Genomic DNA, 27,841 nt, shown 5'->3' with positions numbered 1-27,841 from the left:
AATCACAAAGCAGCTCAGACGAGCACGAGTTTACCCCAAGCATGAAAACAAGCCCCCCCGTAGCATCTATATGTCAATCTGCTGCCCCCCATTACCCCTCTGTTGTCTCCCCCAGAGCACACATACAACAAGGCCCCAGAAAGGTCCGTAATAATAAATGCATTCAGAGTTGGGGGTGTAGTAAATGAAAGATGCACCGCTGGCTGGGCCCTTCACCCCTCAGGGCCCAGCAGCACTGCACAGTCTGGACCACTGGTGGTTGCGCCCCTGCATTTTTCTCCTGATAAATATCGTCCAATATTTATCACAACATTCTGTACTTGCATCATGTGTGGCAAAAATTCTGCAGAAAGAGACTAGTAAGGTAGAGTAAGATCAGCGAAACTGTATGTCTATTTTATATATGTGATTTTTAATGCACACATAGGAAACTTAACTTCAAGAGTCATTGTAACAGGACTATTCCCACTCGTTTTAACTTTACCTGAGCGATTTAGGTCTTCGTAGGTGTAGTAATAGAAAGGTTTCTCGTGCAACACTCAAATGGATGCAGATCACTAGGGAGTTAGCTGATGTTGAGGGCTAGATGCTCCAAGGTGGGGGATAGTGTTTCTTCAGACAACACTACACTATTGCCATGCTTTATTCTCAGCTGGTCAGGAATTGCCTGCACTGACAGAAAGGACCACAAAACAGCTTCTGAAACCAGTATTGGCAGTGCCAATAGGTCTGGCTTACGAACAGAAGTGCCTTATGTGACACTGTGATTAGGCACTCAATAAGTCATCATCATACAAGCACAGCCAGTCATCTTTGCACTCATGCATCCATTCATCAATCCACAGGCTCATTCTTACATTCACCTTCTGACACAAGCACAATAAAATACACACCAACTCACCAACATACAGGATAAAATTAGATAAATTAAGATTACAAGTATAAAAAAGAAAAGGTGCCTTCACATAGCAGCGAGTGTCCTACTTGTAAAGGTATTGCAAATAGTCTATATTTGTATTAAAGTTCAAGCATGACTGCCACATGTAGAATCAATGTGTTTGCCATCGTGAAATGATATAACCACGATAGACTATGGCCAACAGCATCCCATGATAAATCTCCTGGATTAGAGGACGTGGTCTTGTAGGATGCGGAGCACTACAGATGAAAGACCCGTTACCACTGCCTGGGGGCCTGTAGTATGCTCTTAAAAAACATTAAAAACAAAAGAGGAGAATTAAACAAATGATAGGGAAATTGAGAAAATGCTAAATTTAAGGTCCGGGCAAACAGCCCTGCACTGAAGTGCACACATTTTTCACTTAAAACAGATGCAAATTCCCCAAACCGCTAAATAACTTATACCTGATGCTAAAAATGGAATAACAACAACAAAACTTGCCGGCATCACTTTAATTCTTACTAAAATTTCTGCTACCTCCTACCCCCTGAAGAGGCATGCGGTCGTCACCTGCGACTCTATCGGAGACCTAATCTCTGAATCAAGGCAATAAATCTGGATTTGCGAAACGCCCTAAACTGATACAAATGTTGCCCAACGGTATACAGTTTTTTGACGAAGAAACTCATGCCAAACAGGGTTTCCCTAGAGTTCGTCAATAAATTATCTCCATCCTCTCCTCGGTTAGGGCTATAGGGTGCTCTAGACATTCAAGCACTGTGCACCTGCAGCACAATTACGGGACTTGCTGATTGTGCAGGCTTCATCTCCAGGTTGGCAAAGCACTCATTTATTCAATTTAATTAAGCATATGCACTTTGTAAGAAACTGTCTTATTATTTGAGTGGAGTAAGAACCCCCTTTAAATAATCGCAACTCCTTGTCAGGGTAAATCACAAAAGTCGTTAAAATTGTGCTCAACCCTCCGGTAGCTTGGCACAAAAGCAGTCAGGCAGTGTGTAATGTGTTAGAGGTAATGTGTGAAGTATGCATGTAGTACTCAAACAGTAAGGGAGTGAAACCACAACTCAAGAAATTCCAAACCAATTTAGAAAAACAGAGAATATTTTAATAAATGAGTTTTTAATGTTTTGGGGAAAAATAGTGCCAAAAGGCAGGTATCTGGTCGCACCAGAACAGGACAGTGTCATAAATTCAGGCTGACCGTCATGGAGCTGGGTACAGAACCAGGCTCGTCCCGCTGGAAGTTTTACCTTCTGACTTTGATGCAAAGACACGGTGTCACTGCTCTGTGGGGTTCTGCATTGTGCTGTGTTTGATTCAGTGACGCTTTCAGTCAGGAGCTGTGCATCTCTGCATCGTCCTGCATTGCGCTATGTTGGATCTAGTGAGGCTTTCAGTCTGAAGCTGCAGAGTTCTACGTCCTTTGGCGCTGCGTGGTGCTACTCTGCATCACACTGTGCTGGTTCTGGTGAGGCTTCCAGTTGGAATCTGCTTAGTGTGTCTCTGTGGGTCTCTGCGTTGTTCTGCATCAGATCTGGTGAAGCCTTTAAGTAGAGGCTGTGTGCCCCTGGTAGGCTCTGTGTCAGATTTGATGCAACCTTCCGTTATGGAGGGACAAGTGCACACTAACTCCAGCCAAGGATCTAGGACCTTCAGTACAGCACTTGGGCAGATAGGACTCACTCCCACAGAGGCCAGCGTAGGGAAGTAGGTCAGGTCCAGTTGGTACTGGTCAGATAAAAAGCAGGAATGGACTCTAGACAATGTCACTGGACAATGTCACAATGTCACTGTAGCTGAAACAGGAGGTCAGCCAAGTGACCACGGGAGTCCCTTCTGATTTCTGGGTTCAATACAGGCATGTCTGGTCTTCCTTCGCCAAATAGCAGGGCAGTCCTTACGAATCTTGCCAGGTCCAGGATTGTTCCGATTTCAGAATCTTTGATTCCACTTTTATACCCAGTGCTAGCCTATGAGTGGGAGACATGCCTTTATCGAACCCTAAAACTGGTTCGGCTCAGTACATCTTTCCACCGGGTTTGGCATCAGCCTGTCTAGGGAAACAAAGGGCAGCAGGCCTAGATGAGAGCTGCATCTGCAAGTGCAAAGCTAAACATCTTCTGAAGTCATAAAGTGGCAGAGTACTGCCCTCAGGCTACCCTTTGAAGCCCAGGAAGGGGTTAGGTACAACGTCTCAGGCCATCCTGCTCAGGAGGGAAACACCCTTCTCCACACCCAGAGCCCTTTGTCTGCTGTATGGGAGGAATACACATCACGCCACAGGAGAGCCATCAACAGTCAGGTGACCCTGGATGCTGAAAGAAAGGCACATTTTATTAGGCAGGGAAAGGCCACCTGGCTTTTCAAAATAGTAATTTAAGATCCAAAAATTTGACCATTAGTTTAGATTGTGAATTACTATTAATGTGAGCTTTTGAACGATGGTTTCAGCATATTCCTAACCTGAAGTTATACATTATAAAGTGACCCACGGTTTGCTATGAGAGAGCCAAGTCTTGCCATGGTGAAAAATCACTTTGTAGGTTTTTCACTGGCAGGATATGTAAACTTTTAGGCACACATGTCCGATCTTTTAAATACCATGCACTCTGCTCGATGAGGTGGCTTCTGGGGTGACATATATTTTTAATAGGAAGGGTTAGGCCTGGCAAAAGGTTTAATTTGCCAGGTTGAAATGGCAGTTATAAATGAATTAAATGTGCCAATTTGGTGGATGCTTATGTTACGATGTTTAAAAGGGAAAACACAAGCCCTTTACTACTGATTAGCAGGGGCACAGAATCCAAAAGACAACAAAAACGGATTCAGCTACAGAAGGCACATGTCTGGATGAATATCACACAAAGGATGGTCATTACTGTTGGACCTGGCCCTTTCTGCAGGGTTATCCCCAAACGTTTTGCCATCTTCCTCCTAATTTTTATGACTTCGTTTTTGCTGGTTTTAGGACTGTGGGCACTTTACCACTGCTGACCAGTGCTAAAGTGCAAGGGATCCCTGTGTAAATTGTATTGGTGATTGGTTATCCATGGTTTGCATATTTGATTTACTCGCAAGTCCCTAGTAAAGTGCACCAGATGTGCCCAGGGCCTTTAAATCAAATGGTACTAGTGGGCCTGCAGCACTGATTGTGCCACCCACATGAGTAGCCCTATAAACATGTCTCAGACCTGTTACTGCAGTGTTCGTGTGTGAAGTTTTAAACTGCTATTTCGACTTGGCAAGTGCATCCACTTGCCAGGCCTATACCTTTCCTCTTACTAAGCAGAGGTGGTGGAATCATATCGCCCGATGGCTGAACCATGTTGTTTTTTGTGATGGGCAAGAAGATTTAAATGTCTATTTTGTCCAACGGACAAGGAGCCAATCAGAAATGCTGATGATAGAGCCTTTGGGGTGCTCTCATTCGCTAACAGCCCATGACTGGGCTCTAGCCAATGATAGGCTGGGGGAGTGAAACTTCAGTCTCAGCAAGTGGTAGTCCGCGGTTGCCACAACGCTAACATTCAGGTAAAATAAGCACGGTCATAGTGGTCGCTATAGCGTTCCTAGAGTGTTCAAAAAGGTAATAGTTTCTTGAAGATCGCTCTAAACAGAATACAACTGCTACGTCTGTATGATGAACCGTGTCTTAGAAGGTGTCCTTGTAGTTGCAGGAAGCGCAGGCTCTCGTTTACCTCATCGCTGCTATTGGAGGAGTGCCATAGCCGTGCCGACTGCGCATCTTTCCATTGGTGGGCAGAGAAGATTCAAACTTCCTTTCACGCTAGACGTGCGACACGAAGTTGCCAGATTAAGCAATTTCCTGCACAAATTGTGAATATTTTTCCCACTTGTGCAGGAAATTGCCCAATTGGCCACTGCCTATTTTTCAGGCTTAATTTAGCCTGTTATACACATTGTTTAAGCTGGGAGTTTATCATTCTTGAGCTGCCAGGTAATGGTTAAAGAACACTAGCAATACTGGATAATGGGTAAAGAGGTTACCTCCAGAGTATCAGATCAATAGTGGCAGGCGCAAAGTTGGCATAGTGGGCCTATGACGATATGTCTTCGTTGGAGGGTCGTTTCAGACTGGAAAATAGGCACTGTGCCTATCTTGCACCACTTTAGTGCCAGACCCTAAATGCCATGGCAGATATCAGACCCATCTGAATGTCAGTGATAAATAAATTTGTTTGAAAAGTGAGCGTTGTTTTCCATAGAACACAGTAGCCTCCTCAATGTGCTAATAATATAATCAGATAAGGATGCTGAAGGAATAGGGACATAAAGCGCTTTGTCCAGGGTTACACCATGTTGGTAAAGCGGGATGAAGCGGGATTAGAAGTCACATTTTTGGAGTCTACAACCTGCAATGTCCCCTCTGCATAACACATAGCATTTGATTTCTCGTGCAGCTGCCGATTTATTAGCGCTACTCTAGAAAATGACATTCTTTTATTGGAAAGGCACTCAAGAACTTATGCAAGCGTATTCAGTCCATTTTAAAATCGACATTAATCTTAGGGTGACGAAAAAGTACGTCCTGCATCTTTCATAAAAGAGCCAAATTCAACTTTAAAGTGCATGTGCACTACCTACAGTGAGAGTGGCTGTGGGCACAGGCCATCTGCTTGGAGCACCCTTCGTATTTCTTGTTTGTGTTTCTTTGGGTGGATACCTTCCTTGAGAAGCAACCCATTCTTTCTCCATCCTCTCGTGTGCCCCAAGGTGAAACATCCGCAGAGGGGTTTGTGTGAGGGACATTTCTGTCAGCCTCACCCCCTCTTGGGGATCTCTATAATATCTGCACACAGCAGCAGAAAACTGGAAACTTGACCCGGCAAGAAGAGGCATCTCAATGGCTCTTTTTCCATTTCAAAAGGTCGAACGCACAGTGCTTAATTTGTAAAATATTAAGTGCCAGGGCTCTGACCAGCCGGCCACTGCAGCTTGCACAGCCCATCACCCTTGTCATCGCTGCCAAAACAACTACTAACCATCTCTCTCACATGTAAATGCAACAGATTATTCCAGGTCCCCAAAGCTAAAGGAATGGCTGTGGAGGCAGGTATGGGCACTATTTTAATGTATATTGTATTCCTAAACAATTGTTGTTCTGCTCATCTCTAAATTAGATGAGCAGCACCACCATGTGGTAGACTGTTCTAAGTATGGTGTTGACAATTAGATGCTGGTGCAGAGCACCAGAAACCAATTAAGTGCTGGTGCTGAGCACCAGAAAGCACAGGCTCAAATTAAGCACTGCGAACGCTCTTTTTCCTTACCTTCCTGTCGGCATCTCAGTGGTGTCGTGAACTCCCCCGCTCCGTCACCTGGAGTGGGGACTGCTACTGGGCCCCACTAGGCCTGTGTCACTCTCTAAATAAAGTGCCATAAATTGTACAGCATGTGACGTGTAGCAGTAATAGGTGTTGCTCTTGTGCCCCAAAAAGCTGAAATGTTAGAGAGGGGCCCAAGTTCGTTTTTAAGGGCAGAGCAGCGGGCAAACAACTACATGGTGAAGCAGGAACTCACTACTACCTGTTTGCAACTTCTCACTCCAGCCGAGAGCGGACTTGAGGCAATCTCATAATTTGTTCAAACATCTTTGGCTTGTGTCTGAATAGAAATATTCAGTAAAACTGCTTTATTCATCAGCATAACGTATACCCGTCCAGTAGTCAAGTATTAAAATTATTCTGGCTATGATATTCAAAACAAGTGAATTGGGGAGGTGGTGAGGAAGATATGAAGGATACCATTGTTTTAGAAGACAAAATGCTGATTTAACGGGGCAATACAACAATCTGGCGGTGTGTTCAGTAGATATTTGCTAGTTTGTACACGTATGCATGCACAGCTCTTCCCAAAAACCTTGCAACTAGAATACCCAGTGTGAAACAGGATCTCTATGAATAGCTGTGCCAAAGCACTTCAGTTCTGCCTTATGTGATAACTGATGGCCCTTGCCCGACTCTTCATAGACACCCACCACCCAACCAGGCCTAATCTGAGACTCCTGTGGAACAGCACAGCTCTATCGATGCATCTCCACCATGACCTAAGTACTCAAGCTTCTACGGCAGTGGAGTCCATCTTACTTGGCAATAGCATTTCCGTGTGGCTTTGCATACTCTCAGCAACTTCAGTATTGGTATGTATGCCGCTCTGTAAATGTGCCTCAATCTAGACCTGAGAAATACGTAGGAAAACAACCATGGAGCCTCACACAAGTACCACCTAAGTTCCATGTAATTTATCCCAGTACACAGGACCACTGTTACAATAGAAACCCAGCTCTGCCAATGCATCACTACTGTGTCTTACGTTACCTGATATTTAAACACTTGGCCCAACATAACTCCACCAAATCACACTACTGAATCACAGAGCCCCTTGTAATCATCACAATAGTGAAACCTCAAATATCACTGCAAATGCACTTTATATTATTTAACCATAGTCCAAGATTATTTGTGATAGTTGGCTATTCTTCATCTTTGTCTTTCTGTTTGCAGCAGGTGGATATGGTTTGTGATGGCTCTCCGTTATTTGTGATATGTCTGCATGCTCTGGGATAGTCCAGTATTCTGGACAGTTGTGGCTTGTTGGCCATAGATGTTCATTATTTGTAATAATTTGTTTTAATTTATTTGAAACAGTTAAGTACTGGTTGCAGTAGTTGTGCATTAGTTGTGATTGTGCAATATCCTCCTTGAGTGCAGAGTTTATTTGCAGTAGTTAACTCCTATTTGTGATGTTGCAGAATTCTTCATGATGGTCTGAAACTATTTAAGTACTCTTTGTAAGAGAAAACCTGGCGGGATCAAAAATGATTTCCATGCTTAAATTGTGTGATCTTAGGCATATATGTGATTCCACCAAAACTAACTTTCTCCATAATCAAGCATGGAAGCACTTTCAAATGTGTGCGTTCAGAATACCAGCTGTACAAAAACCTGTTGTTTTTTACTTAATAAACTACAATGTCCCTCTATAATATTCTGGCCACATACAGTGTTCACATGACAATTGCTTTGCCTCTTGGTTCACAAATGGCAGTGTCATCAGTACGGTACATTGTCCATTCTTCAAGAATGTCACACTGATGGCGCAGGCAATTCGAGTATCGGATTTAGGTTTTCTCATTACACATTTCTGACAAACACATACTTCAGTGATATTCTAGCTCCTTGGCAGGACATGAGACAGGCTTCTGTCTGTAGGCAAGCCAAAGGGTGTCCATTTTTGATCATTAAATACTTTTAAAAATGTGCCCCCTCATTCCATAGGCGCATGCATTTATGGTGATGCCTGCACTTGCACACGTCCTCATACATGTGTGAGCCTAGAAAATGGTTTCATCATCATGCAGGTTTTGTTTTTCCTCGTATTTTCATGATGCTACATGTCAGCAGCCAAAAGCTTTTTGCGCATGATGCACAGCATGGGCAAAAAGCACTGGCAAAACTTTCACGGATGGGTAAATTAAAGAAAACATGGCACTGGAGTCATTACGCTCGTATGCGTTCTGATACATATCAACATCATCACGCATGCATGTGTAAGTGGTATGAAATGCTGTTGCATCATAACTGCTTTTTTAGGTCTGGCTTTTATCCAGGACCTTTTGATTTTACTGAAATATTATGTATAATATTACTTATAGTTGCTTTCAGACACCTCTTTTCATCCATTGGTCTGTTGTTGGGTCATTCCCATTTTGCTTCTGCCCACTACAGCATATAGCATGGTTGCAATGGGTCAGCAAAATTAGGCCTCTGGTTGAAGTCATTTGGGGTGACTGCAGTGCATTTTTCTCTTTCACAAAGTGCGCATCTGCACACAAGGAGATTCCTTAAGCACCAGTGTTGCCTGATGTGATCACAGGACACATTTGAAGTGAGCACAGGACATATTTCGCTTTATCAGTTCCAATCTCCTTGCAATGCTGTTGTAAATTCCGTTTGAAGTGGCCTGCTGTAATTTCGTGGCATTCCTGGACTCTGTTTCAGGAATGGTTCTTTGATAAAATTTGCTTAGGGAAAAACACATGTTATGGTGTTTAATTTTCAGCAGTTCTATTGAAATATAGGTGGGGTGTAATTTGGTTTTTAGTATCCAATTTTTTTTTTTAATACCAAGTATCCTCTTTCCTTCCATTTTCTTTCTTTCTTGCCTTCCTCGTTTTTCCTTTTTTCTTTTCTGCACTTTACTTTTTTCTTCCCCCTTTTGCCCCTTTCTTTTCTTTCTTAATTACCTTCCTTCTTTCTTTGCAATTTTTCTTTTTTTAATCTTTTTGCCTGATTTTTGTTTCTGTTATTTTTTTCCTTTATTTTATTCCACATCTTTCTTAATCAGTCAATTACACATAATTTCAAATGTTTTTCATTTGTTTTAGTTTTTTAATGGTTAAATTGATGGTAGATTTGAATTGCCTTTATGTAAGCTTGAACTTTTCCAAAAAAAAGTGTAAATCTTTTTCTTGGCTTCTAGGTCTAGAGTGCAGCAAGTGTAGCACCAGTCTTCAGTGAGTTCACAACTTGGCATGAAACAGAATCACTGTGAAGTGTAGTAGTAGCATAGAGGTTCATTACAACAGGCAGGCTCAACCCTTGGTTCTCAAAGAATTTGGAAAAGTGTAGGAGAAAACCTGTATCAAGATTAAGTGCAATCTTCTATGTCAAAAATATGTTCCCATAAATAGCTGAACATTTCTGGACAGAAAGTTTAAAACTGAATCAAGTATAGTCTCAGACTTGATCACTTTGTTCTTTTGACAGACAAATAGATCTCAACAAAGTCTATTCATCTTCAACATGGATTAAAAAAAGTAAATACACTGATAAAGAAAACCCAGGAGAAGGAAATCAAAAAGAACCAAATGAAGTTGGGGATGGTACAACTGCACAGAATCCTAACATAACTAAAAACAAAAAGTGAGATGCTGACAAAAAGAAAACACATTTTTTAGTCACACTGGGGGAATCCTGGCCATGGCAAGCCCTGAAGGAAAGTTCAGCGGGAGAAGGACCAAAAATGTACTGCACTATTTGCCAAAAATATCCTACTGTAGCAGTCCGCTGCATTCTTAAGCGGATGTGACAAGTTGCACATTGAACCAATCTGAGCTCAGGAAACTAGTAAGGCACATATGACGTGTTTCATGGCACCGCCAAGAAATGAAATAAATGGGCTTGTAGTCTCATACTCCTACAGTGAGTACTTCAAATTCCAGTGCCCCTACAGAGCAGCCCCTCATGCAAGCACTGGAAAAACTGAAGGAGAGAGAAAGAAAGAAACTGACTGTCTTGTTTAACAATGCTTACCTGATTTAAGGGAGGGGTTGTAGCACTCCTAAAGAAAGAGATTCCTTTTCTTCTGCCATTCCACTATGAAACTCAGACGCTTCAGCTTGGGATTCGAGACACTGTAAAATCCAATCCCTCTATTTGTCAGTTTGAAAAACCTTTAAATGGATTTTCACATTTGTTTGGTATAGAGACGAGACGAAGAGCTGCCAAAGAAATGTCAAGAATAATTGATGACAACTTACCACATGTTACTGATATTAAACAGGTTAGATGGGTATCCAGCAACACCAGGGCTTTGGCAGTCATGCAACAAAACCTGCAGACAGTGGTTCAACACCTGGGACAGGTTGCAGCTGATGATTGTGCTACCAAGGCAAACAAGCATTTGCAGTGCAGTAGGTCTTGCATTAGTGAAAGTTTGAACTATTTTTGTTGCAAATGATAATGTTTGTACATTTATTTTGTTCAGAAATATCCCAACAGTATCATAAGTAATAAAAGAAATTTTGCGTTACATATGCTACTGCAGTGTTTTATCTCTGAGGAAAAAAACCTAACCTTATCATTTGCAACGCTAATAGCTCATACTTTTATTGCATTGCAAATACATGGCAACTTGAGAGTAACACAAATAGTGTTGGTGTGGGGGGTGGGTGGTCCAGAGATAGTGTACTGCCCCTTTGTTGGGCTTGCAAGAAATTACTGCACCAAGCAAATCTTAAAAGATTGTGGCAGATAGGCATTTTAACAGGACGTTGTAAATACTGAAATGTAAACTAATGGTGACCCTCCACCTTGCACCACAGGTCCAAGTGGGCCTTGTGTTATGCCACAGACCTTGGCCATCAATACCATTTTGCTGCTGAGTCCATAAGCATTCACTTTCAATTAGCTTTTGCTCATGTGCCCCACCCTCCTATTTAATATTTTACTCCTAGTTTCCTTTGGGGATTTTTGTTTTCAATGGCACTGCGTTTCACTCGTATGATATTTAGTTACCGAGTACTGCCTTTCAATTCCTACTGATCTCAGAACCACACTCTCCAGTGACTTATTCTGGCACTGAATCCTGCCTTTCAGAACTAGAAAAGATACAGTTTACTCTTTGGCCCCCATCTCACATTGAAACTTAGCATTCTGCTCTATTTTGCCACCAATTTAATTTACTATACTGTAAACATGCAGTTTAGGAAGAATTGGCATGCCAATCTGTGTGACTTTCAAATGAAATAGTGCTTGTGGATTAAATTGTGGATCAATGTATAGATGAAAGTCCAAGTGCATGGACGAGGAAAGGTAGAGCGCATGGACAGATGGATGAGTGGATGCATACATTTATCACACATTTACTTATTCTTACATTCACAGCCTTACACTTCCAGGATATCGCACACAAACTTGCCATTCATTGAAAAACACACTCAGTTATATGCCTGTTCTACTGGCTTTGCACTACTGCTGTAGTTCGGGTCTTTTTTAGTACTAGGGCCATGTTCTGGATGTCTTTCTCATGCTAAATCATGAACAAAAAGCGAGCAAAGGTAAAGGTGTGCCGAGGCTCGAACTCATCGTGTGCGCTGGAGCCAAGTCAGCGATAGTGCCAGTCATTGGTCTTCGGGCCCCATCTTAAACAACACTTCACAATTTGTTACTGAGAAAGAGGAGAAAAACAGGGAAAGTTCTCCACAAGGTGCAAAATATTTCAATATTAAAAGGCAGGACATGCCCCTACATGTCAAAGAAAGCTGGATTTTCTGCAAAATATGCATGTTTTCTGCTGTAGGCAAGGAAGATGGCTACTCACTCCTGGATTCCCACAGATCACTGCTGCGCAAAACAGGTACGGATCACTCCACGCCAATCAGAGTTTCAAAGTGCTCTTACACAGGCAAAGTTTCACAAATAAAACACAATGTCGGGGCAATTGACGTACATGACGCGTTTCGACCGCTACTTCGCGGTCTTGATCAGATGATGCTCTGTGTTTGTTAACTCCTTATATACATGTGCTGATCACTCGTGCACCAATGGTTAAAAACAACATAGAGAACAGACTATTGAAAATCAATAGTACAGTAACACAAACAAGGTTAAAATGTTTAAATGTTTCCACAAATACTCAAAGAGCCCCAGACTGGCCAGTTAAATGACCTAAAAACATATAATTGAGTTGGATGTTGTGATATTCAATTAATTTGTATTCCATCCAAACAACAGTAATCACTATAACAGTTCATAAAGTTCTGGCTTTAGTGTATATAGTCAGCTAGTGCTGACAAAAAAAGAAATTATTCCCGGTAATAATATGGTAATTTAACGTAAGGGCATATCATGGGCAATAGTTGCTGTTACCGTCAAAGAAGAGCCTGTTACTCATAGTTGACCCCGTTATCCTTTACTACCACTACAAAGTGCTTAGTGCTTCAAATTCCAATTATCACAATGAAAGTGCGAAAGAAAGTGCTAGTGTGCAACAACAAATACTTAAACCAAATTTAAATTACCTCAATCCGCATTAATAATTTTTGTCTTTTTCCCAAATTTCATATTCTTGAATAAAGTGCCAGTGCTCATTGTAACCAAATGCTACATGAAAAAATATTGAAATATCACAACATGGATGCAAGGATAAAAGTCACATTCCAAATATCAGGCTCATAAAATAAACTGTGAAAGGGAGATAAAACACTGTCACGTCCACAGTTATAATAGATGTTCTGGTTTACTCAAATGTTGGTTTAGGGAGAAACAGAATTACGTCAGTATGCTATTTAACCCAGTAATCTGGATTAGTACTACTTTCTAAAATTGAAACTGGAAACAGAACGACTGACAGATTATAAAAAGATTATAAAATATATTTGTCCCCTAGATAATAATAGGTCTTAACTAAACTCAATGACACTAATTGTATTGCACTCAGAAAGATGAATGTTTGAGTTACCCCTGTCCTGACACAAACATATCCCTTACAGTTTATAAGTAGATCTTTATGTCAGGTGCATAAACTACTCCACTCTAAGTACTTCGTAGCAAACACACCACTGAATATTTAATGGTAAAAACATGTAACTTGACGATTGCAAATATATTTCTCAGTGGAAGCAGAAATCTATGGAGTTACTTTACCAGGGCATATTTTGTGCAGCAATTGGCGCCAGTAAGATAGGTGGGTCAGTGTTTATCGCAACATAGTCTTTCATTGTTCTAGACTCAATATTTTGGACCTCAGTAACAGTGACACCCATTACCCACACTGTTAAAAAATGCCGGGATTGTTTATCAGCTTCTGCACAAAAAGACAATATATGCATCTTCAAAATGATAACCTGGATTATAAGGAGGCAATGTACTCTGAGGCAATACTGACTAAGGCCAAGTTGGAATTTTCTGAGATGCAATAAATAAGAGCCAACTGCGACCTTTTGGGGAATAATTCGCTGCACGCTCCAAAATTCGCATGTATCAGACTCTTTTTTTTTTTTTTACCCCCACTTAAATATCGGCAGGTCTTACCTTTCGATATTTATCACAAACCCACGATTGAAATAAGCGCAGTGACATGAGTTACCATACATATCGGAATTAACCGGGTCACTAGTAAAGAGGGCCTTCGAACAAGAAAACACCACAAGACATTAGCAGTGCTCAGAAATTACTGTGCAAGCAGCAATTTTTATCGCATCCTGTACCACAGTTCTCTAATACCTGATCCCGCTGTTATCATGCCACAGAAGGCCAGAAGTCTGTCTTCCTTTTCGTAATGCATCCTTCCCCCGATTCCCTCCAGAATTCCACTAGCTAATTTGTCTCTTTACCTCTCTCCTCCATGCCCCTTCTATCCATCACTAGGTCTTCAAAATGTATCCCAGACTTTCACAAACACTTAAATCATTTGTCATATCCACCCTCAAGCAGATATTCACCCACTCAGTCTTACACTGACTGCTCCATAATTTTACACTCTAACAGTCAAACTGGTGATCTCTTTCTTGCTATCACTCAACTTATCATTTTCTGTCTCTTTCATCCTCTCAGTATTTCTCACTTTCTTACTCTTGCCTGCACACTCTTTTTGACATACTCTATATAGATCTCATTCATTATCTCTACATCCTATGTCCTTCTCCCAGTAAGTTACTCTTGAGTAAAGGTCAATAACAATCCTCTTCCTGTTTTTGTTCCGGTCTTGAGGAAGAGATTTGCCGGGCAGGCACTTGGGCTTCTCCTTGCACTTTCTTGCACCACTACAAGATTCAGGGGGTGGGTTTTGAGCAATTCATTTGGTCACAAAGTGTTGGGAACAGTTTTTAATACTTGAAGATTCTTTGTACTTTGTTTTCTTCTTCTTTGAATTTGTTTTATCTTCTATTATTAAAGGAAAAGTATGTTTTCTGGGCAGTACTTCTGAGGACATGGGATCTTCGGCCAGTATTGGCTTCGGTATTCCTCATGAGTAAATGACTGGGACAAGGATATGGGGATAATTCCCAAATTACTTACCAGTTATCTTCAGTATCCTTAGTACGAAGTCCTTGTCACAATCATTATGGCCCTCCTGGATACTACTGGACTCTGATGGGTCCGTATGTCAAGAAGAATGGGATTGGCCATTAATTATACCACATATAGTGTAGGATTAAGGCAAGTCCACTCCTACTTCCTGTTTTTGGTCCCGCCAATGAGGTGGGTTCACCTCGCAAGTAAATGACTATGACTAGGTCTTTGGGCGAAGGATAATGAAGAATACTGGTAAGTAACTTGGGCAATCACTCCTGTTGTCTCTCTTAAGCTCACTCGCCCACTTCTCTCTGTCTCTCTCGCTATATAACTTACTCTCACTTGTTTATTCGCACACTGACTTTTCCTCTTTACTGCAAAAGTGATGCAATGTAAACATGTAGATGTGGCAGACAAGATAGCAACTGCAAGGAAAATTAGATATGTGAATGATTCTGTGTTTGGAATATTATTTATGCAAGTACACAATTTTGTGGATAAGAAAAAATATACTGCCATTTCGTAGAATGAAAGAACAAGCATTGGCATAGCCAATAGGTTTCGCTTTTGGGACCTTATAAGTGTTTAACTATGCAACAGTTGCATAACTAAATACTTATAAGGTCCCAAAAGCGAGACCTATTGGCTATGCCAATGCTTGTTAATTTATTGTTGTAGCCCTGAGGAAATCATTGGTTGATGCACCTTAATACAAAACACGTGTTGGCTACAGAATTGAAACGTTTGTTGGATGCCTAAAAGAAGACGAAAATAAAGAAAATTATAAGGACTATATTTGGAATGAATTTGAATTCTTTGTTACTTCACACTACGGAGCTCTGGAGTATTATACATTATTGTGGGGAACGATGCTTCCCTGTGTTGGAGTGTGATGGCCATTTCATCTCCTTGGAACACCGTGTATGAAGACTTTTTTTCACTTTTAAAAATAGGAACACACTAGTTTGCGCAGACATATAGCTTAGCCACTTGTTTTATTGTGCTTTTTGAAGACACAAAATTGTTTTTGTAGTAAATGTTTACAAAAAGAAATAAGAAAACAACAATTGGGAAAACCAAGAAGTTGGCAGCCAAATGCTGGTTTCCTTGTAGGTGTACAGAGTGGGCTTCCATGGGTCTGTGGCTGCTCAAAGGGGATGGAAGCACAAGAATCTCAGCATTTGCTCCATTCAAGCACAGGATTTTCTTGACATCAGAGGTACACATAGTTAAGGCACATCTGCATTTCTAAATCCTTTTGTTGGTCTTCTTGCTTTTGCTTAAGAAAATCTTCAGAAATTGATATTGTCAGTTTCGTCATTTTAGATCATTAATATTTCATATATACTGAATGCATATATACTAAAAGTCATAAGAGAAGCTTTATGATCGGCTCTGAGGTACGAAAGGAAAAAGAAAGTTATTTTGGTAATTGAAAAGGAACTTTCTATAAATTAGATGGCGTTAATCGAAAACCATCCTAGGGCGTTGGACTTGTGTGCTGTATGTACTCTTCAATGCGCTACCAGGTCAGGTAACCTTGAAAGAGGGCAGAGGCAGAAAACCTCATAACCACGCAAGAGAAAACTGCTGTGTTCCCTGTGCTGCAGGACATACAGTCTAATGGCTGCAGAGACTGGAACACTGCATGGAAAAGAAAGAAGAACAGCAGCCAACCATTTTAAAGCTGAAGTGATAACGGAGAACGTCCAAGCACAAACCACACGTACATTTCAGAGCAGGCATCTTTAAAATGGACCAATGCAGCCTGTGTGGAAGCAATGAACTGAGCGAAGTGTAAACTCTGAAACGAGTCCAGGCCTGAATAGGAGGACCAGTGCACTAAGATTTCTTGGCATTTGAATGCTTCAGCAGGACTCAAAAGCTTGCCAAATAGCCTGTTATTTAACTGCAGTCACACAGGATGTCACTATAGTTGTTTAAAGCTCCAACACAGGGAAGGCTGGCATATGGTGAGCACTTTCGCGGGCGCTTTGATGTTCTCACTGGCCGCGCGGCTCACTGAGAACATCAAAGCGCCCGCGAAATGTACACGCAGGCTGCCAAAGGTGCACGCGCCCGGCGCACATGCACTGTAGTTGGGGGCCTGAAAAGCACTCGTTTGCACTTCCAAATCCCCGTTTTCTATAGCTCTCGCCAGAGCAGCGCTAAAGCGTTGGCTCAGGCGAGACCTAAAAAAGGACTTGCAGTTGTGGACACTAGATAAGCATGAGGCTGTAAGAGCTTTTCTTCATGCAAATTTGGGGCCTATACAGAGCTGTATAAGGAACCCTAATCCATGACTGAGATTAGTCGTCAAATCAATACATTTAAATAACATGAACCTCCACAAGGAAGACAGAGTGTGGCTAAGATTTCAAACCATACAGGTATATTAAAGATAAAAAAAGGTTTAAAATTCAAAAATCCTCAGATTAGGGTCAATCAGTTATCAACAAATGAATGCATTTGTAACTATGGGCCCGATTCACAAAAGTAATCTAAGACAAAATCCTAACTTTACGACTTTCGGTATTCACAAAGGGCATTTAGGAGTTGTAAAGTTAGGATTTTGTCTCAGTTAAACCTAAGTTTTGGTCTCAAGTTTAACTTAAGTAAAGCTTAAGTTTAACGGAGACAAAATCCTAACTTTACTACTCCTAAATGCCCTTTGTGAATACTGAAAGTCGTAAATTTAGGATTTTGTCTCAGATTACTTTTGTGAATCGGGCCCTTTGAACTTCAAATTAATGTCATACAAGTAAAAAGACAAACTCTTATAAAGTCGCCTCTTAATTTTAAAAAAGAAGCCAAGCAAGAGGACTTCATTTTCCTTCTCCCATCAACAGCGGAAGTGTCATCACTGGATCGCCCATCGTTGACCTACACAGAAAGGGACATCACTGAATTTCCGATCATGGTTTTCCTGCCAAAACCGTAATCAAAAGGAGAAGCCAACCAAGAGGACTTTGTTTTCTCATCAGCACAAAAAATTACATCAAAGAACCCTGCACTTCTCCCCTTCCCCGGACCTACTTAATGGCAGTTGTAACATGAATGCGCACACAAGCCCACACCCCAACCCAAATACTAATAACACCCTCAACACCGTCCCCCACCACAAGTCACAAAAGCACTAACGCCTATATCCCCACCCATTCACCACATGCCACATCAACACCCACTCAATCGCATGCATGCTTCTCAGTACACAACCACTCAGCAAACACATAACCGAAATATGGGACCTGCTGAGTAGCGACTCACCCAACATACTCTTTATCACCGAGATCTGGCTCAACCCTTTATCGGTTCCTGACATCACCACAGCAATCCCAGTGGGCAACAAGATCGCTCAACAGCGCCACCTTCACAAGCAAGGAGGAGCACTCGCTATCATCTACAAGGAATCCACCAAATGCGCAACAGTCACAGACAACGCCATCCCATTCATGGAGCGCCTGCACTTCAATCTGCAAATCTCAGAAAACTTCATTCTGAATGGAACCCTCACCTACCGGTCACCTGGACCATGATTCGCCTTTACCAACTGCATTATCAACTTCACTGCTTCACTCACCATTGCCTGTAGAGACTACATTCTCCTCTGTGATCTCAACTTTCATCTTGAAGACCAAAACGACCCCTGCTTCACAGCACTGCTCGAAAGCTTGGGCAACATTGGACTCACCAAGAACCAACACACACTGCAGGATACACACTGGACCCCATTTTTACCACAAGCGACAGCATCACATACAACTCCACCACACCGCTCATATGGACCACCATTGTATCATCCACTTCGAAGTCAACACACCTCAAGTCAGCACCCCTACCAGGTTTAGCTTTACCAAGCCGCAGCTGGGGCAAAATCACAGAAGCAGATTGACTCAGCACCCCCATCACCGGATCAACCTAGCCCCACAAACAATCTCGACAAGGACATCAACGACTGGATCAAGAACCGCGTGGACTTCCTCCCATCCATCAAACCCAACAAGCATAGTAGATCATACAAGCAGAACAGATGGTACACAGAAGACTTCCTACACCAAACAAGGACACTGCAAAGAGCTAGAAAGGAAATGGAAAGTCAGCCATGACACCACTGACAGAACTACCTACAAGCTTGCACTCAGGCACTATCACTAGCAAATAAGACACCAAAAAACGCACTAGTGGACCACATCTAAGGAAGCTCGAACAGTTGCAAGGAGATCTTTTTGATCGTTAAGGAGGTCATCTCACCCTCAGCTGCTGTCCCCACTATTACTGCCTCACAGCAATTCTGCAACAACCTAGCCAACTTTTTCCACAGAAAAATCACAAATATCTATAGCAACTTTCCGCAGCAACTTTCCATATCAACCCAATTCCAGAGTACGCGTTGCTAACCCACCCACAAACAACCATAACAGCCGCATGAACGAATAGACAACCCTCACTAGAAATGACACAGAGGCAATCATGCCAACCATCCACTTTGGGGCCCCAAAGGACCCATGCCCCCACCACATCTTATCTTATCTTATTGTTTTGGTAAAGCGCTACAGCTGCCCCAGCAATGAGGCGTCCCGGCGCTGGAACCTAGATCAGATCCTAAGCGTGGAAAGTCCATGTACAAAGAAGGGGTTTACAGGCAAGGGAATAGAAAGGTTTTCACTGCTTTCCGGAAAGCTGATAAGTTGTCTATCGAGCGAATATGATGTGGTAGTTCATTCCACATCTTGGCACCCAGGAACCCAAAGGAGCGGCCGCCCATGCGGCAGAGTTTTATGCGTGGGACGCATAGAAGGTTTTGGTTGGAAGATCTTAGGTTCCGTGACGGCGCGTAGGGAGTGAGAAGGGGTTGAAGCAGAGGGGGGGTATTGAGTTTGAGGATTTTGAAGGTCATAATGAGGGTCTTGAACTTGATTCTGGAGTCCACAGGGAGCCAGTGCAGTTTTCTGATGGTCGCTCTGGCTGAGCATCTGCGGGGAAGGCCGACCAAAGTTCTAGCCGCAGAGTTCTGCACACGCTGGAGTCGTGCTAACTCACATTTGTTGGCACCGAGAAGGAGCACATTGGCATAGTCTAGGCGCGAGAGGATGGTGGCTTGTATGATGAGTTGGCGGGTCTTTGCGTCGAAGAAGCCTAGTATGTGGCTAAGGCTTCTCAGTAGGCCAATGCAGGTGCCGGCAACTTTTTTGGTGTGGGTTCGGAAGTTGAGTGAGTCGTCCATCCAGACACCCAAGTTTTTCACTAGGGTTTTGGGGGGAGGGATGGTGCCAAGGGAGGACGGCCACCAGTGCTCATTCCAAAAGCTGGTGTTTTTGCCAAGGAGAAGCACCTCTGTTTTTCCGCCATTAAGTTGTAAACAGTTCGTTGTCATCCATTGGGCGATCGCAGAGAGTCCGTTTTTAAAGTTAGAGGAAAAGTTGGAAGGACCATCTGAGAGAGCGATGGCCAGTTGTGTATCGTCAGCATACGATACTAATGTCAAGCCCCATTCTTTGGCCACTGCCGCCAGAGGCTGAACATAAAGATTGAAAAGAGAGGGGCTTAACGCAGAGCCCTGCGGGACTCCCTGTTCAATAGGGTGGGGTTTGGATAGAAAAGGGGGGGCAGAGACTCGAAAGGACCTGTTCTCAAGAAAGGATCTGAACCACTCCAAGGCATGACCAGTTACTCCAAATGTCTCCAGACGATTAAGGAGGATGACATGGGATACCGTGTCAAATGCCGCGCTGAGATCCAAGAGGATCAGTGCAGCACTTTGACCGGTATCTAAAATCGTGCGGAGGTGCTCTGTGGTGGCTAAGAGAGCAGACTCAGTGCTGTGGCCTGGTCTGAACCCATTTTGTGATGGGTCCAAAATGTTGTTTTTGACCATATGCTGGGATAGAGTGCTGTTGACATGCGCTTCAGCGAGTTTGGATAGCCATGGGAGCAGGGAGATTGGACGAAAATTCTCCGGTTTGGATGGATCTAGGGTGGGTTTCTTGATGATAGGCGAGACCCACGCTTGCTTCCAGGCAGAAGGTACACATGCTGAGGTGAATGAGAGGTTCAGGATGGCAGTTAATGCTGGTAGGAGGAAGTTGAGTGACTCTAGGAATTGGGCCGGGCGCATGGGGTCTGCGGGGGAGCCAGATTTGACTTTGTTGCATAGTCTGATTAGGGTGTCTTCGGAGATTTCTGGGATGTAGGACATGGTCGAGTAGTTAGGAGAGACAGAAAGATTGCTGATAATACTAGGGACATGCTGGGGGAAGGAGGTGTAGATATTCCGTACCTTGTCAATGAAGAACTTGGCAAGTTCTTCGCATTGTTGCTCAGAGGAAATAGTAGGGAGGGGTGTTTTGTTGCTTTGTAGTTCTTGGACAAGTTTAAAGATTTCTTTAGCGGGGGTGGGACTAGATTCGATTTTGTCGGCGTAGAAAGCGGTCCGTGCAGCACGGATGGCTTTGTGGTAGGTTTTCTGTAACAGAAGGTATTTAGCTTTGTCTTCTCTGTTATATTCCCTACGCCAGAGGCGTTCTGCCTTTTTGCACTCTTTCCGTAGATTTTTGAGTGTGTCGTTGTACCAGGGGTTAGATGGAGAGTTACGACCCTTTGTCCATTTTGCTGGAATGAGGCTGTCTAGTCCGCCTGAAATCCACTCATGAAACATGCTGTAGTTGGTATTTATATCAGAGTTGTTGTCAAGGTGGAAGTCCCCTAGGGTCTTATGAAAGTCCTCTTGAGACAGTTTATGCCAAGGTCTTTTTAGTCGGTTGGTCGAAGCCGTATTGAGCCTGCTTTTGTTGACCGGTAAGGCCAGTTTAATAAGGGAGTGATCTGTCCATCCCATAGGAAGGGGTGGCTCTGAGGTGAGTTCTTCTAAGTTTGAGAAAACTGGGTCTAGGATGTGCGCAGCTAGGTGAGTTGGAGTGGAGATGAGGGGGTTGAGTTGTAGTGCGGAGAGGTCTGCAAGGAGTGTTTTGATCGTGGGGTCATTGAGTAGATCAAAATGAAGATTAAGGTCTCCCAGAATGGTAAAATTGGGGCTTTTGGTTATTAGAAAGGTAGTTGACTCAAGAAGGGCCTCAATGAATTTTGAAGAGGGGCCAGGTGGGCGGTAGATGTAGAGACCCGACACGGTGAAGTTAGGATTTATGAAAATTTTGAAATGGGCGCATTCGGAGTCTGTCAGATCTCCCTTGACAAAAGAACAGGAGAGTGTTTTTTTGTGGATTATAGCGAGACCACCACCTCTTCCCTCTCTGTTGATGGTCGACATCAAATAGTCGTCTGGTATCGTAAGGTTAGGAATGGTGGAGATACCATCGCGAAGCCATGTTTCGCAGAGGAAGAGGATATCTGGATTTTCATCCAGGATTAGTGTATTAACTTCAAGGTGATGTTTAGCTAGTGATCTTACATTGAGGTGAAATATCGTGATGGAGGTTAATTTATCCGATCCTAGGAGCTGTCGAATGGCGTGGGGTTTAGTAGTGGAGAAATTGCAAGTTTGGCATTTCAGGCACGTGAAACCGGGCTTACCTGTAATGTTAATGCAGGTTCTTCCTGGGTTCCAGCTATGAAGTGTCTTACTATCGTAGGCAAGGGGCGGTGACGGGGAATGTCCAGGGGGTCTGGCGAGAGGCGATGATTTGGCGATGACGGGCGCAGACGGGCTTGCCTTTGGCGCGCCTTCGGCGCGCTGACGGCGCGCCCGCTGCGCCTGTCCGCTGCGCGTCCGGTGGTTGCACATTTTTAAGGGTGAGGAAAGGGGCGGTGGGCGTCGCCTAGGGGAGGCGTGGCCTCGTGTCCTCGCCGTCAATGGCGGCAGGCAAGTGCTTCTGCCAAGTGTTTGTTGCAGCGAGATGCGCTGTTAAGGGGTTTCTGTCCCTCGTGTCTGGAGAAGCCAGGCAGGTGAGTGGGATTTAAAGTGATAATTACGGCGAAGGGTGACACAGAAAATACAATATATTTTTAAAAAGGTGAGCTCCCGGCTTCCGCCTCAGGAGTAATCAGGTTCTGTTTCTGTGGCGCTGCGAGCGGCGTTTTATACTGGATTGGGCGGTGGGCGCCGCCTAGGGGAGGCGTGGCCTCGTGTCCTCGCCGTCAATGGCGGCAGGCAAGTGCTTCTGCCAAGTGTTTGTTGCAGCGAGATGCGCTGTTAAGGGGTTTCTGTCCCTCGTGTCTGGAGAAGCCAGGCAGGTGAGTGGGATTTAAAAGTGATAATTACGGCGAAGGGTGACACAGAAAATACAATATATTTTTAAAAAGGTGAGCTCCCGGCTTCCGCCTCAGGAGTAATCAGGTTCTGTTTCTGTGGCGCTGCGAGCGGCGTTTTATACTGGATTGGGCGGTGGGCGTTGCCTAGGGGAGGCGTGGCCTCGTGTCCTCGCCGTCAATGGCGGCAGGCAAGTGCTTCTGCCAAGTGTTTGTTGCAGCGAGATGCGCTGTTAAGGGGTTTCTGTCCCTCGTGTCTGGAGAAGCCAGGCAGGTGAGTGGGATTTAAAGTGATAATTACGGCGAAGGGTGACACAGAAAATACAATATATTTTTAAAAAGGTGAGCTCCCGGCTTCCGCCTCAGGAGTAATACAACCTGGATACATCCCAAATAAGAACCACCCTGACCCACATCAGTAATACGTCCATCACATCCACCACTTTCTCGGAAACTTGCAAAAAAATCAGTGTCCTCCTCAAGAAGCCCACAGCCAGCCTGAATCAACTGAGCAACATCCAACCCATCTCCCTGCTTCCCTATCCAGCCAAAGTGATTGAGAAGGCCATCAGCAAGCAGCTCACAATCCACCTTGAACTTCCCCATCTTTTAGACAACACACAATCAAGATTCAGAAAGAACCACAGGACCCACACACCACTCATTGTGACCACTGATGACATTCAAATCATCCTGGAATGAGGAGAAACAGCATCCCTCATCCTCCTCAACCTTTCTGCAGCCTTTAATGCAGTCTCCCATAACACCCTCATTACAAGACTCCACAAGATTAGCATACAAGGATCCCCTCTCAAAGGGATCTGTTCCTTTCTCACAGGAAGAACCCAAAGGGTCAGGCTACCACCCTTCACATCAGAGACCAAGAAGTTGATATGCAGAGTTCCACAGGGGTTGTCCCTCAGCCCCACCCTTTTCAACATATACATGACACTGCTAGCCAACATCATCTGATCACAAGACATCACCATTGTCTCCTACGCTGATAACACCAAACTCATCCTCTACTTTATGGAAAAAACAACCACAGCCAGAACCAACATCATCAACTGCATACCCATAGTAGCAAACTGGATGAGAAGCAACTGCCTGCAGTTCAACTCCGGCAAGATGGAAGTACTTGTTTTCTGCAACAAGGTCTCCCCATGGGACTCTACCTGGTGGTAGTTGGAGCTGGTACAAACATCCACAGATCACACAATATATCTAGGCATCATCCTAGACAAGAAGCCCAACATGACAGCTCAGGTCAATGCAATTTGCACCTCCTGCTTCCACATTCTACGCAGTGGCTCCATTCAATCCTCAGGAAGCAAAGAGGACCAAGTCCTCAGCTCTGTGGTCCTCTTCCACTTTAAGGGAAGAGAAGAGCCGGTGCAAAAATTTCCAGCAATTTTGGAGAACATTCTATATGCGATAATGCACATGATAGATGTACTTATACTGAAATTTGATATTATTGCACCAAATCTTATACGTTGTACTTTGACTATTGACAGGCTTCTTTCATATTGGTAAGGACAGCATTGACATCCATGATGAATACGGTAGAACAATTAATTACACGGTCATTCTATGCACGGCCACTAGAAGATAAACTACATGTACAAAGTCATTTTATCACACCGACAAAACAAACATGGCTGACACAACAACAAATGGGATTCAAGAAATGCTCCTACTGCAAAGCGTGCAAAATTGCCATTAATAAAAAGGAAGTAATTGACCCTGAAGGTAAAACAATAAAGATAAATCACAGAATCACATGCACAACACAATTTGTTGTATCTGTAATACAATGCATATGTGGCAAAAAATACATTGGGAGTACCACATGCATGCTTAAAAAGCGAATACTTGAACATATTAGAGCCGTGAAAAACAAAGATATGAATTATGCGATAGCGAAACATCTCGCAAAGTGCCAAGACAACGATTGGAGGAAGATGGAATACTTTGGATTGGACACAATACCATTAAATGAAAGAGCAGGAGACAGGAAAAGGAAATTGCGGCAGTTGGAGTCAAAGTACATAATACGATTACGAACGAAGACTCCTAAAGGCTTGAACAACGATGAAGAAATGTACACTCATCTCTGAAGCAGTAATTGAAACAATTATACCAATTGAACAATCATATGAAATGTCAATCAAACAAGCAGTAATTGTATCTGTATATTATCTGGACATGAGCGAATAGATACTAATCTAACACAAGCAGCAGATAGAATAATTAGAAACACTGTGGTACCAAAACGCTAAAGTTTTCACTTGAAATACTTTAGATATGTGCAAACTACTTATATATCTATCGTTGTATTGGTGTACTATACCATTATAATTGGCCATGTCAACATGCAATAATATACCAGAAATGCAATGATTAATTCAAATGGCTAATGCATTAGACCAAATGCTATTTCTGTCATTGGGATATCAGGTGTAAAACACTACAACTCCCAGAAGGCAATGGGGTTGTTTTTAACCATAGAGTGTTATAAACAGATGACGATAGTAGTGTCTCCCTACCGTGAGAAAGACTGCAAAGCCGAAACGCGTCGGTTGACAGACTGGCTCTGTTCGTGTAATAAAAAGCGGAGAAACAAGGATTGGTGTGTGCGACTGAACTTTGTGATAAAATTGATTTCTGGCCTTGGGTCCGGCCCGCAGTCTGCACCCGCTGCTGAGCGATCTGGCGCCATTGACCTCATTGTTGTTGGAAGATAAACTACATATAAAGAGATTAGGACCTGATCGGCCAGACCTACAACTACAACAAGTTACCCAGGAAAATTTTACACACGTACATTCTCAAACACCTGGTACACAAAAGCTGATTGGCTTACAGGGTGTCCGTCAAGAAACAAACTGCTCTGCTTCCCCTGCTTGCTGTTTAATGGTGATTTTCCTTGGACAAGAGAAGGAGTGATAGACTTGAAGCATCTGTCTGAAAAAATCAAGAAGCATGCACACACAAGAAAGCATATGGAAAACGTGACAAGACTGGGAATGTTGGGAGACACACCGATTGAGCAGCACATAAACAGTGCATACCGCCAAACAATACAGAAACACAATGAAGCAGTTGATAGGAATAGGCACATACGATCAAAAATAATTGATTGCATTCGTTTCTGTGGTGCTTTCGAACTGGCATTGCGAGGCCATGATGAATCAGAAGATTCCACAAATCCAGGAATATTCAAAGGCCTTGTGGATTTAATAGCAAGCATAGACAAGGAAATGGAAGCACAATTAGCAACTGCTACAGTCTTTAAGGGCACCTCTAAAACTATACAAAATGAACTCCTGGAGTGTATGCTTGAAATTATGAGAAGCCATATTGTCCAAGAGTTGCAAAACACAGACTTTGTGGCTATTCAGGCTGATGACACCACTGATGTGGCCCACAAACACAGTCCGTATTAGTCGTTTGGTACCTGGACAATGACAATAATGTTGTGGAGAGGTTCTATGGTTTCACTCATTTAAGAGACTCTACTGCAAAAACCATTACTGCAGCTATACTGCGTCAACTTAACTTCATTTTTCCAGAGGTGCACCAAAAAAAAACTTATTGCACAAAGCTATGATGGTGCGTCCGTAATGAGTGGAAGCCTTGGTGGAGTACAGAAAAGAATTAGAGATGTGTACCCTTATGCTCATTACGTGCACTGTTACGCCCACCAACTTAATCTTATTATGCAGCAGGCAGTATCAAAGATCTCTGAGACACTAATTTTCTTTCAGGATGTAGAGGGCATGGCAGCATTCTTCTCACGTTCACCAAAAAGAACGGAAGCACTTCAGGAGATTGTGGACAAAAGGGTTCCAAGGGGATCCTCAACTCGTTGGAACTTTAACATACGTACAGTCCAACTAATATATCAATATAGGGAGGACCTTGTGAAATGTTTTCATAATATAGAAGTCAATGAAACCTTTGATTTCAAAACTCAAAGAGAAGCCCGTGGCTTTGCTAGAACACTAGAAGATAGAGAGATTCAGTTCTTTCTGTTTTTATTTCAAGACATAATGTCAGCTGTCGAAAATTTATACAATCAGTTACAAGCACGAGAGATCGATACTGTCTCTGTGAAAAGAAATACTGCTATGTTTGTCGAGCGCATAAGCATAGTGAGAAATGAGGTTGACAATTTAGACAGCAAACTGCCAGAGGCTTCAACTTTTTCAAACTACAGGAAAAACATCACCACTCTGGTCCGAAATGCAAAGGAGATATGTGACATTGTAATTTTGCATGCACAAGAACGTTTTGCTTTCACAAAACATTTGGTGAGTGCCGCATTATTGGAAAGTCAAAACTTTGCAAAATATGGTGAATCCTTCCCTGAGCATGCTCTGCATGAGGCTGCTCAACCAAGAGGACCTCAAAAGTGAGTTGACTGTACTGTACTCAATGCCTGTGTACCGAAAGGCCAGAGATGCCAGGTCTTTGCTGGCTTTAATTCATAAACTTAATATGGAAAAGACATTTACAGAGACAGGGGCTTTACTTAAAATTGTCATAACCACTCCTATGACAACAGCAGAGGTAGAACGATCTTTTTCCGCCTTAAAGAGGATTAAGACATTCCTAAGGAACACCATGCTTCAGGAAAGACTAAATGCTTTGGCAATGCTCTCTATAGAGAGCAAGTTAGTTCAAAATATCTCAGATTTTAACGTTCAAGTAATTGAAAAGTTTGCTGCTCTTAAAGACAGACGTGCTGATTTTAGATACAAAAAGTAAACATATGTATGTTCAATGCTGCTAGTTTCCGACCACCTGTTTAGTTGTTTGTTAAATAAAAAACACCTGTGAGGTACTCAGAAATGCATTATATCTCAAAGTCTGTTATGAAGCTCTGTGG

General features: G+C 42.9%; 1 protein-coding gene across 6 annotated transcripts in view; it reads right to left on the bottom strand.

The window, feature by feature from the left end:
* Positions 1 to 27,841, bottom strand: part of LOC146809833 (histo-blood group ABO system transferase 1-like) — a 691,528-nt gene that overhangs the window by 645,395 nt on the left and 18,292 nt on the right. The window contains exon 1 of one of the 6 annotated variants that reach the window (XM_085616689.1): positions 10,261 to 10,349. The exons of 4 other annotated variants lie outside the window; for them this stretch is intronic. The gene's annotated coding sequence lies outside the window, so the exon portion shown is untranslated. Of the gene's footprint in view, positions 1 to 10,260; positions 10,350 to 27,841 lie in introns of those variants that run through there. One more of the 6 variants, XM_085616686.1, reaches the window with a different exon arrangement.

Source organism: Triturus cristatus, chromosome 7 (genome assembly GCF_964204655.1).
Source record: "Triturus cristatus chromosome 7, aTriCri1.1, whole genome shotgun sequence".
Taxonomy (NCBI): Eukaryota; Metazoa; Chordata; class Amphibia; order Caudata; family Salamandridae; genus Triturus; species Triturus cristatus.
The sequence above is the reverse complement of the archived record's forward strand: the minus strand, read 5'-3'. Positions and strand labels throughout refer to the sequence as shown.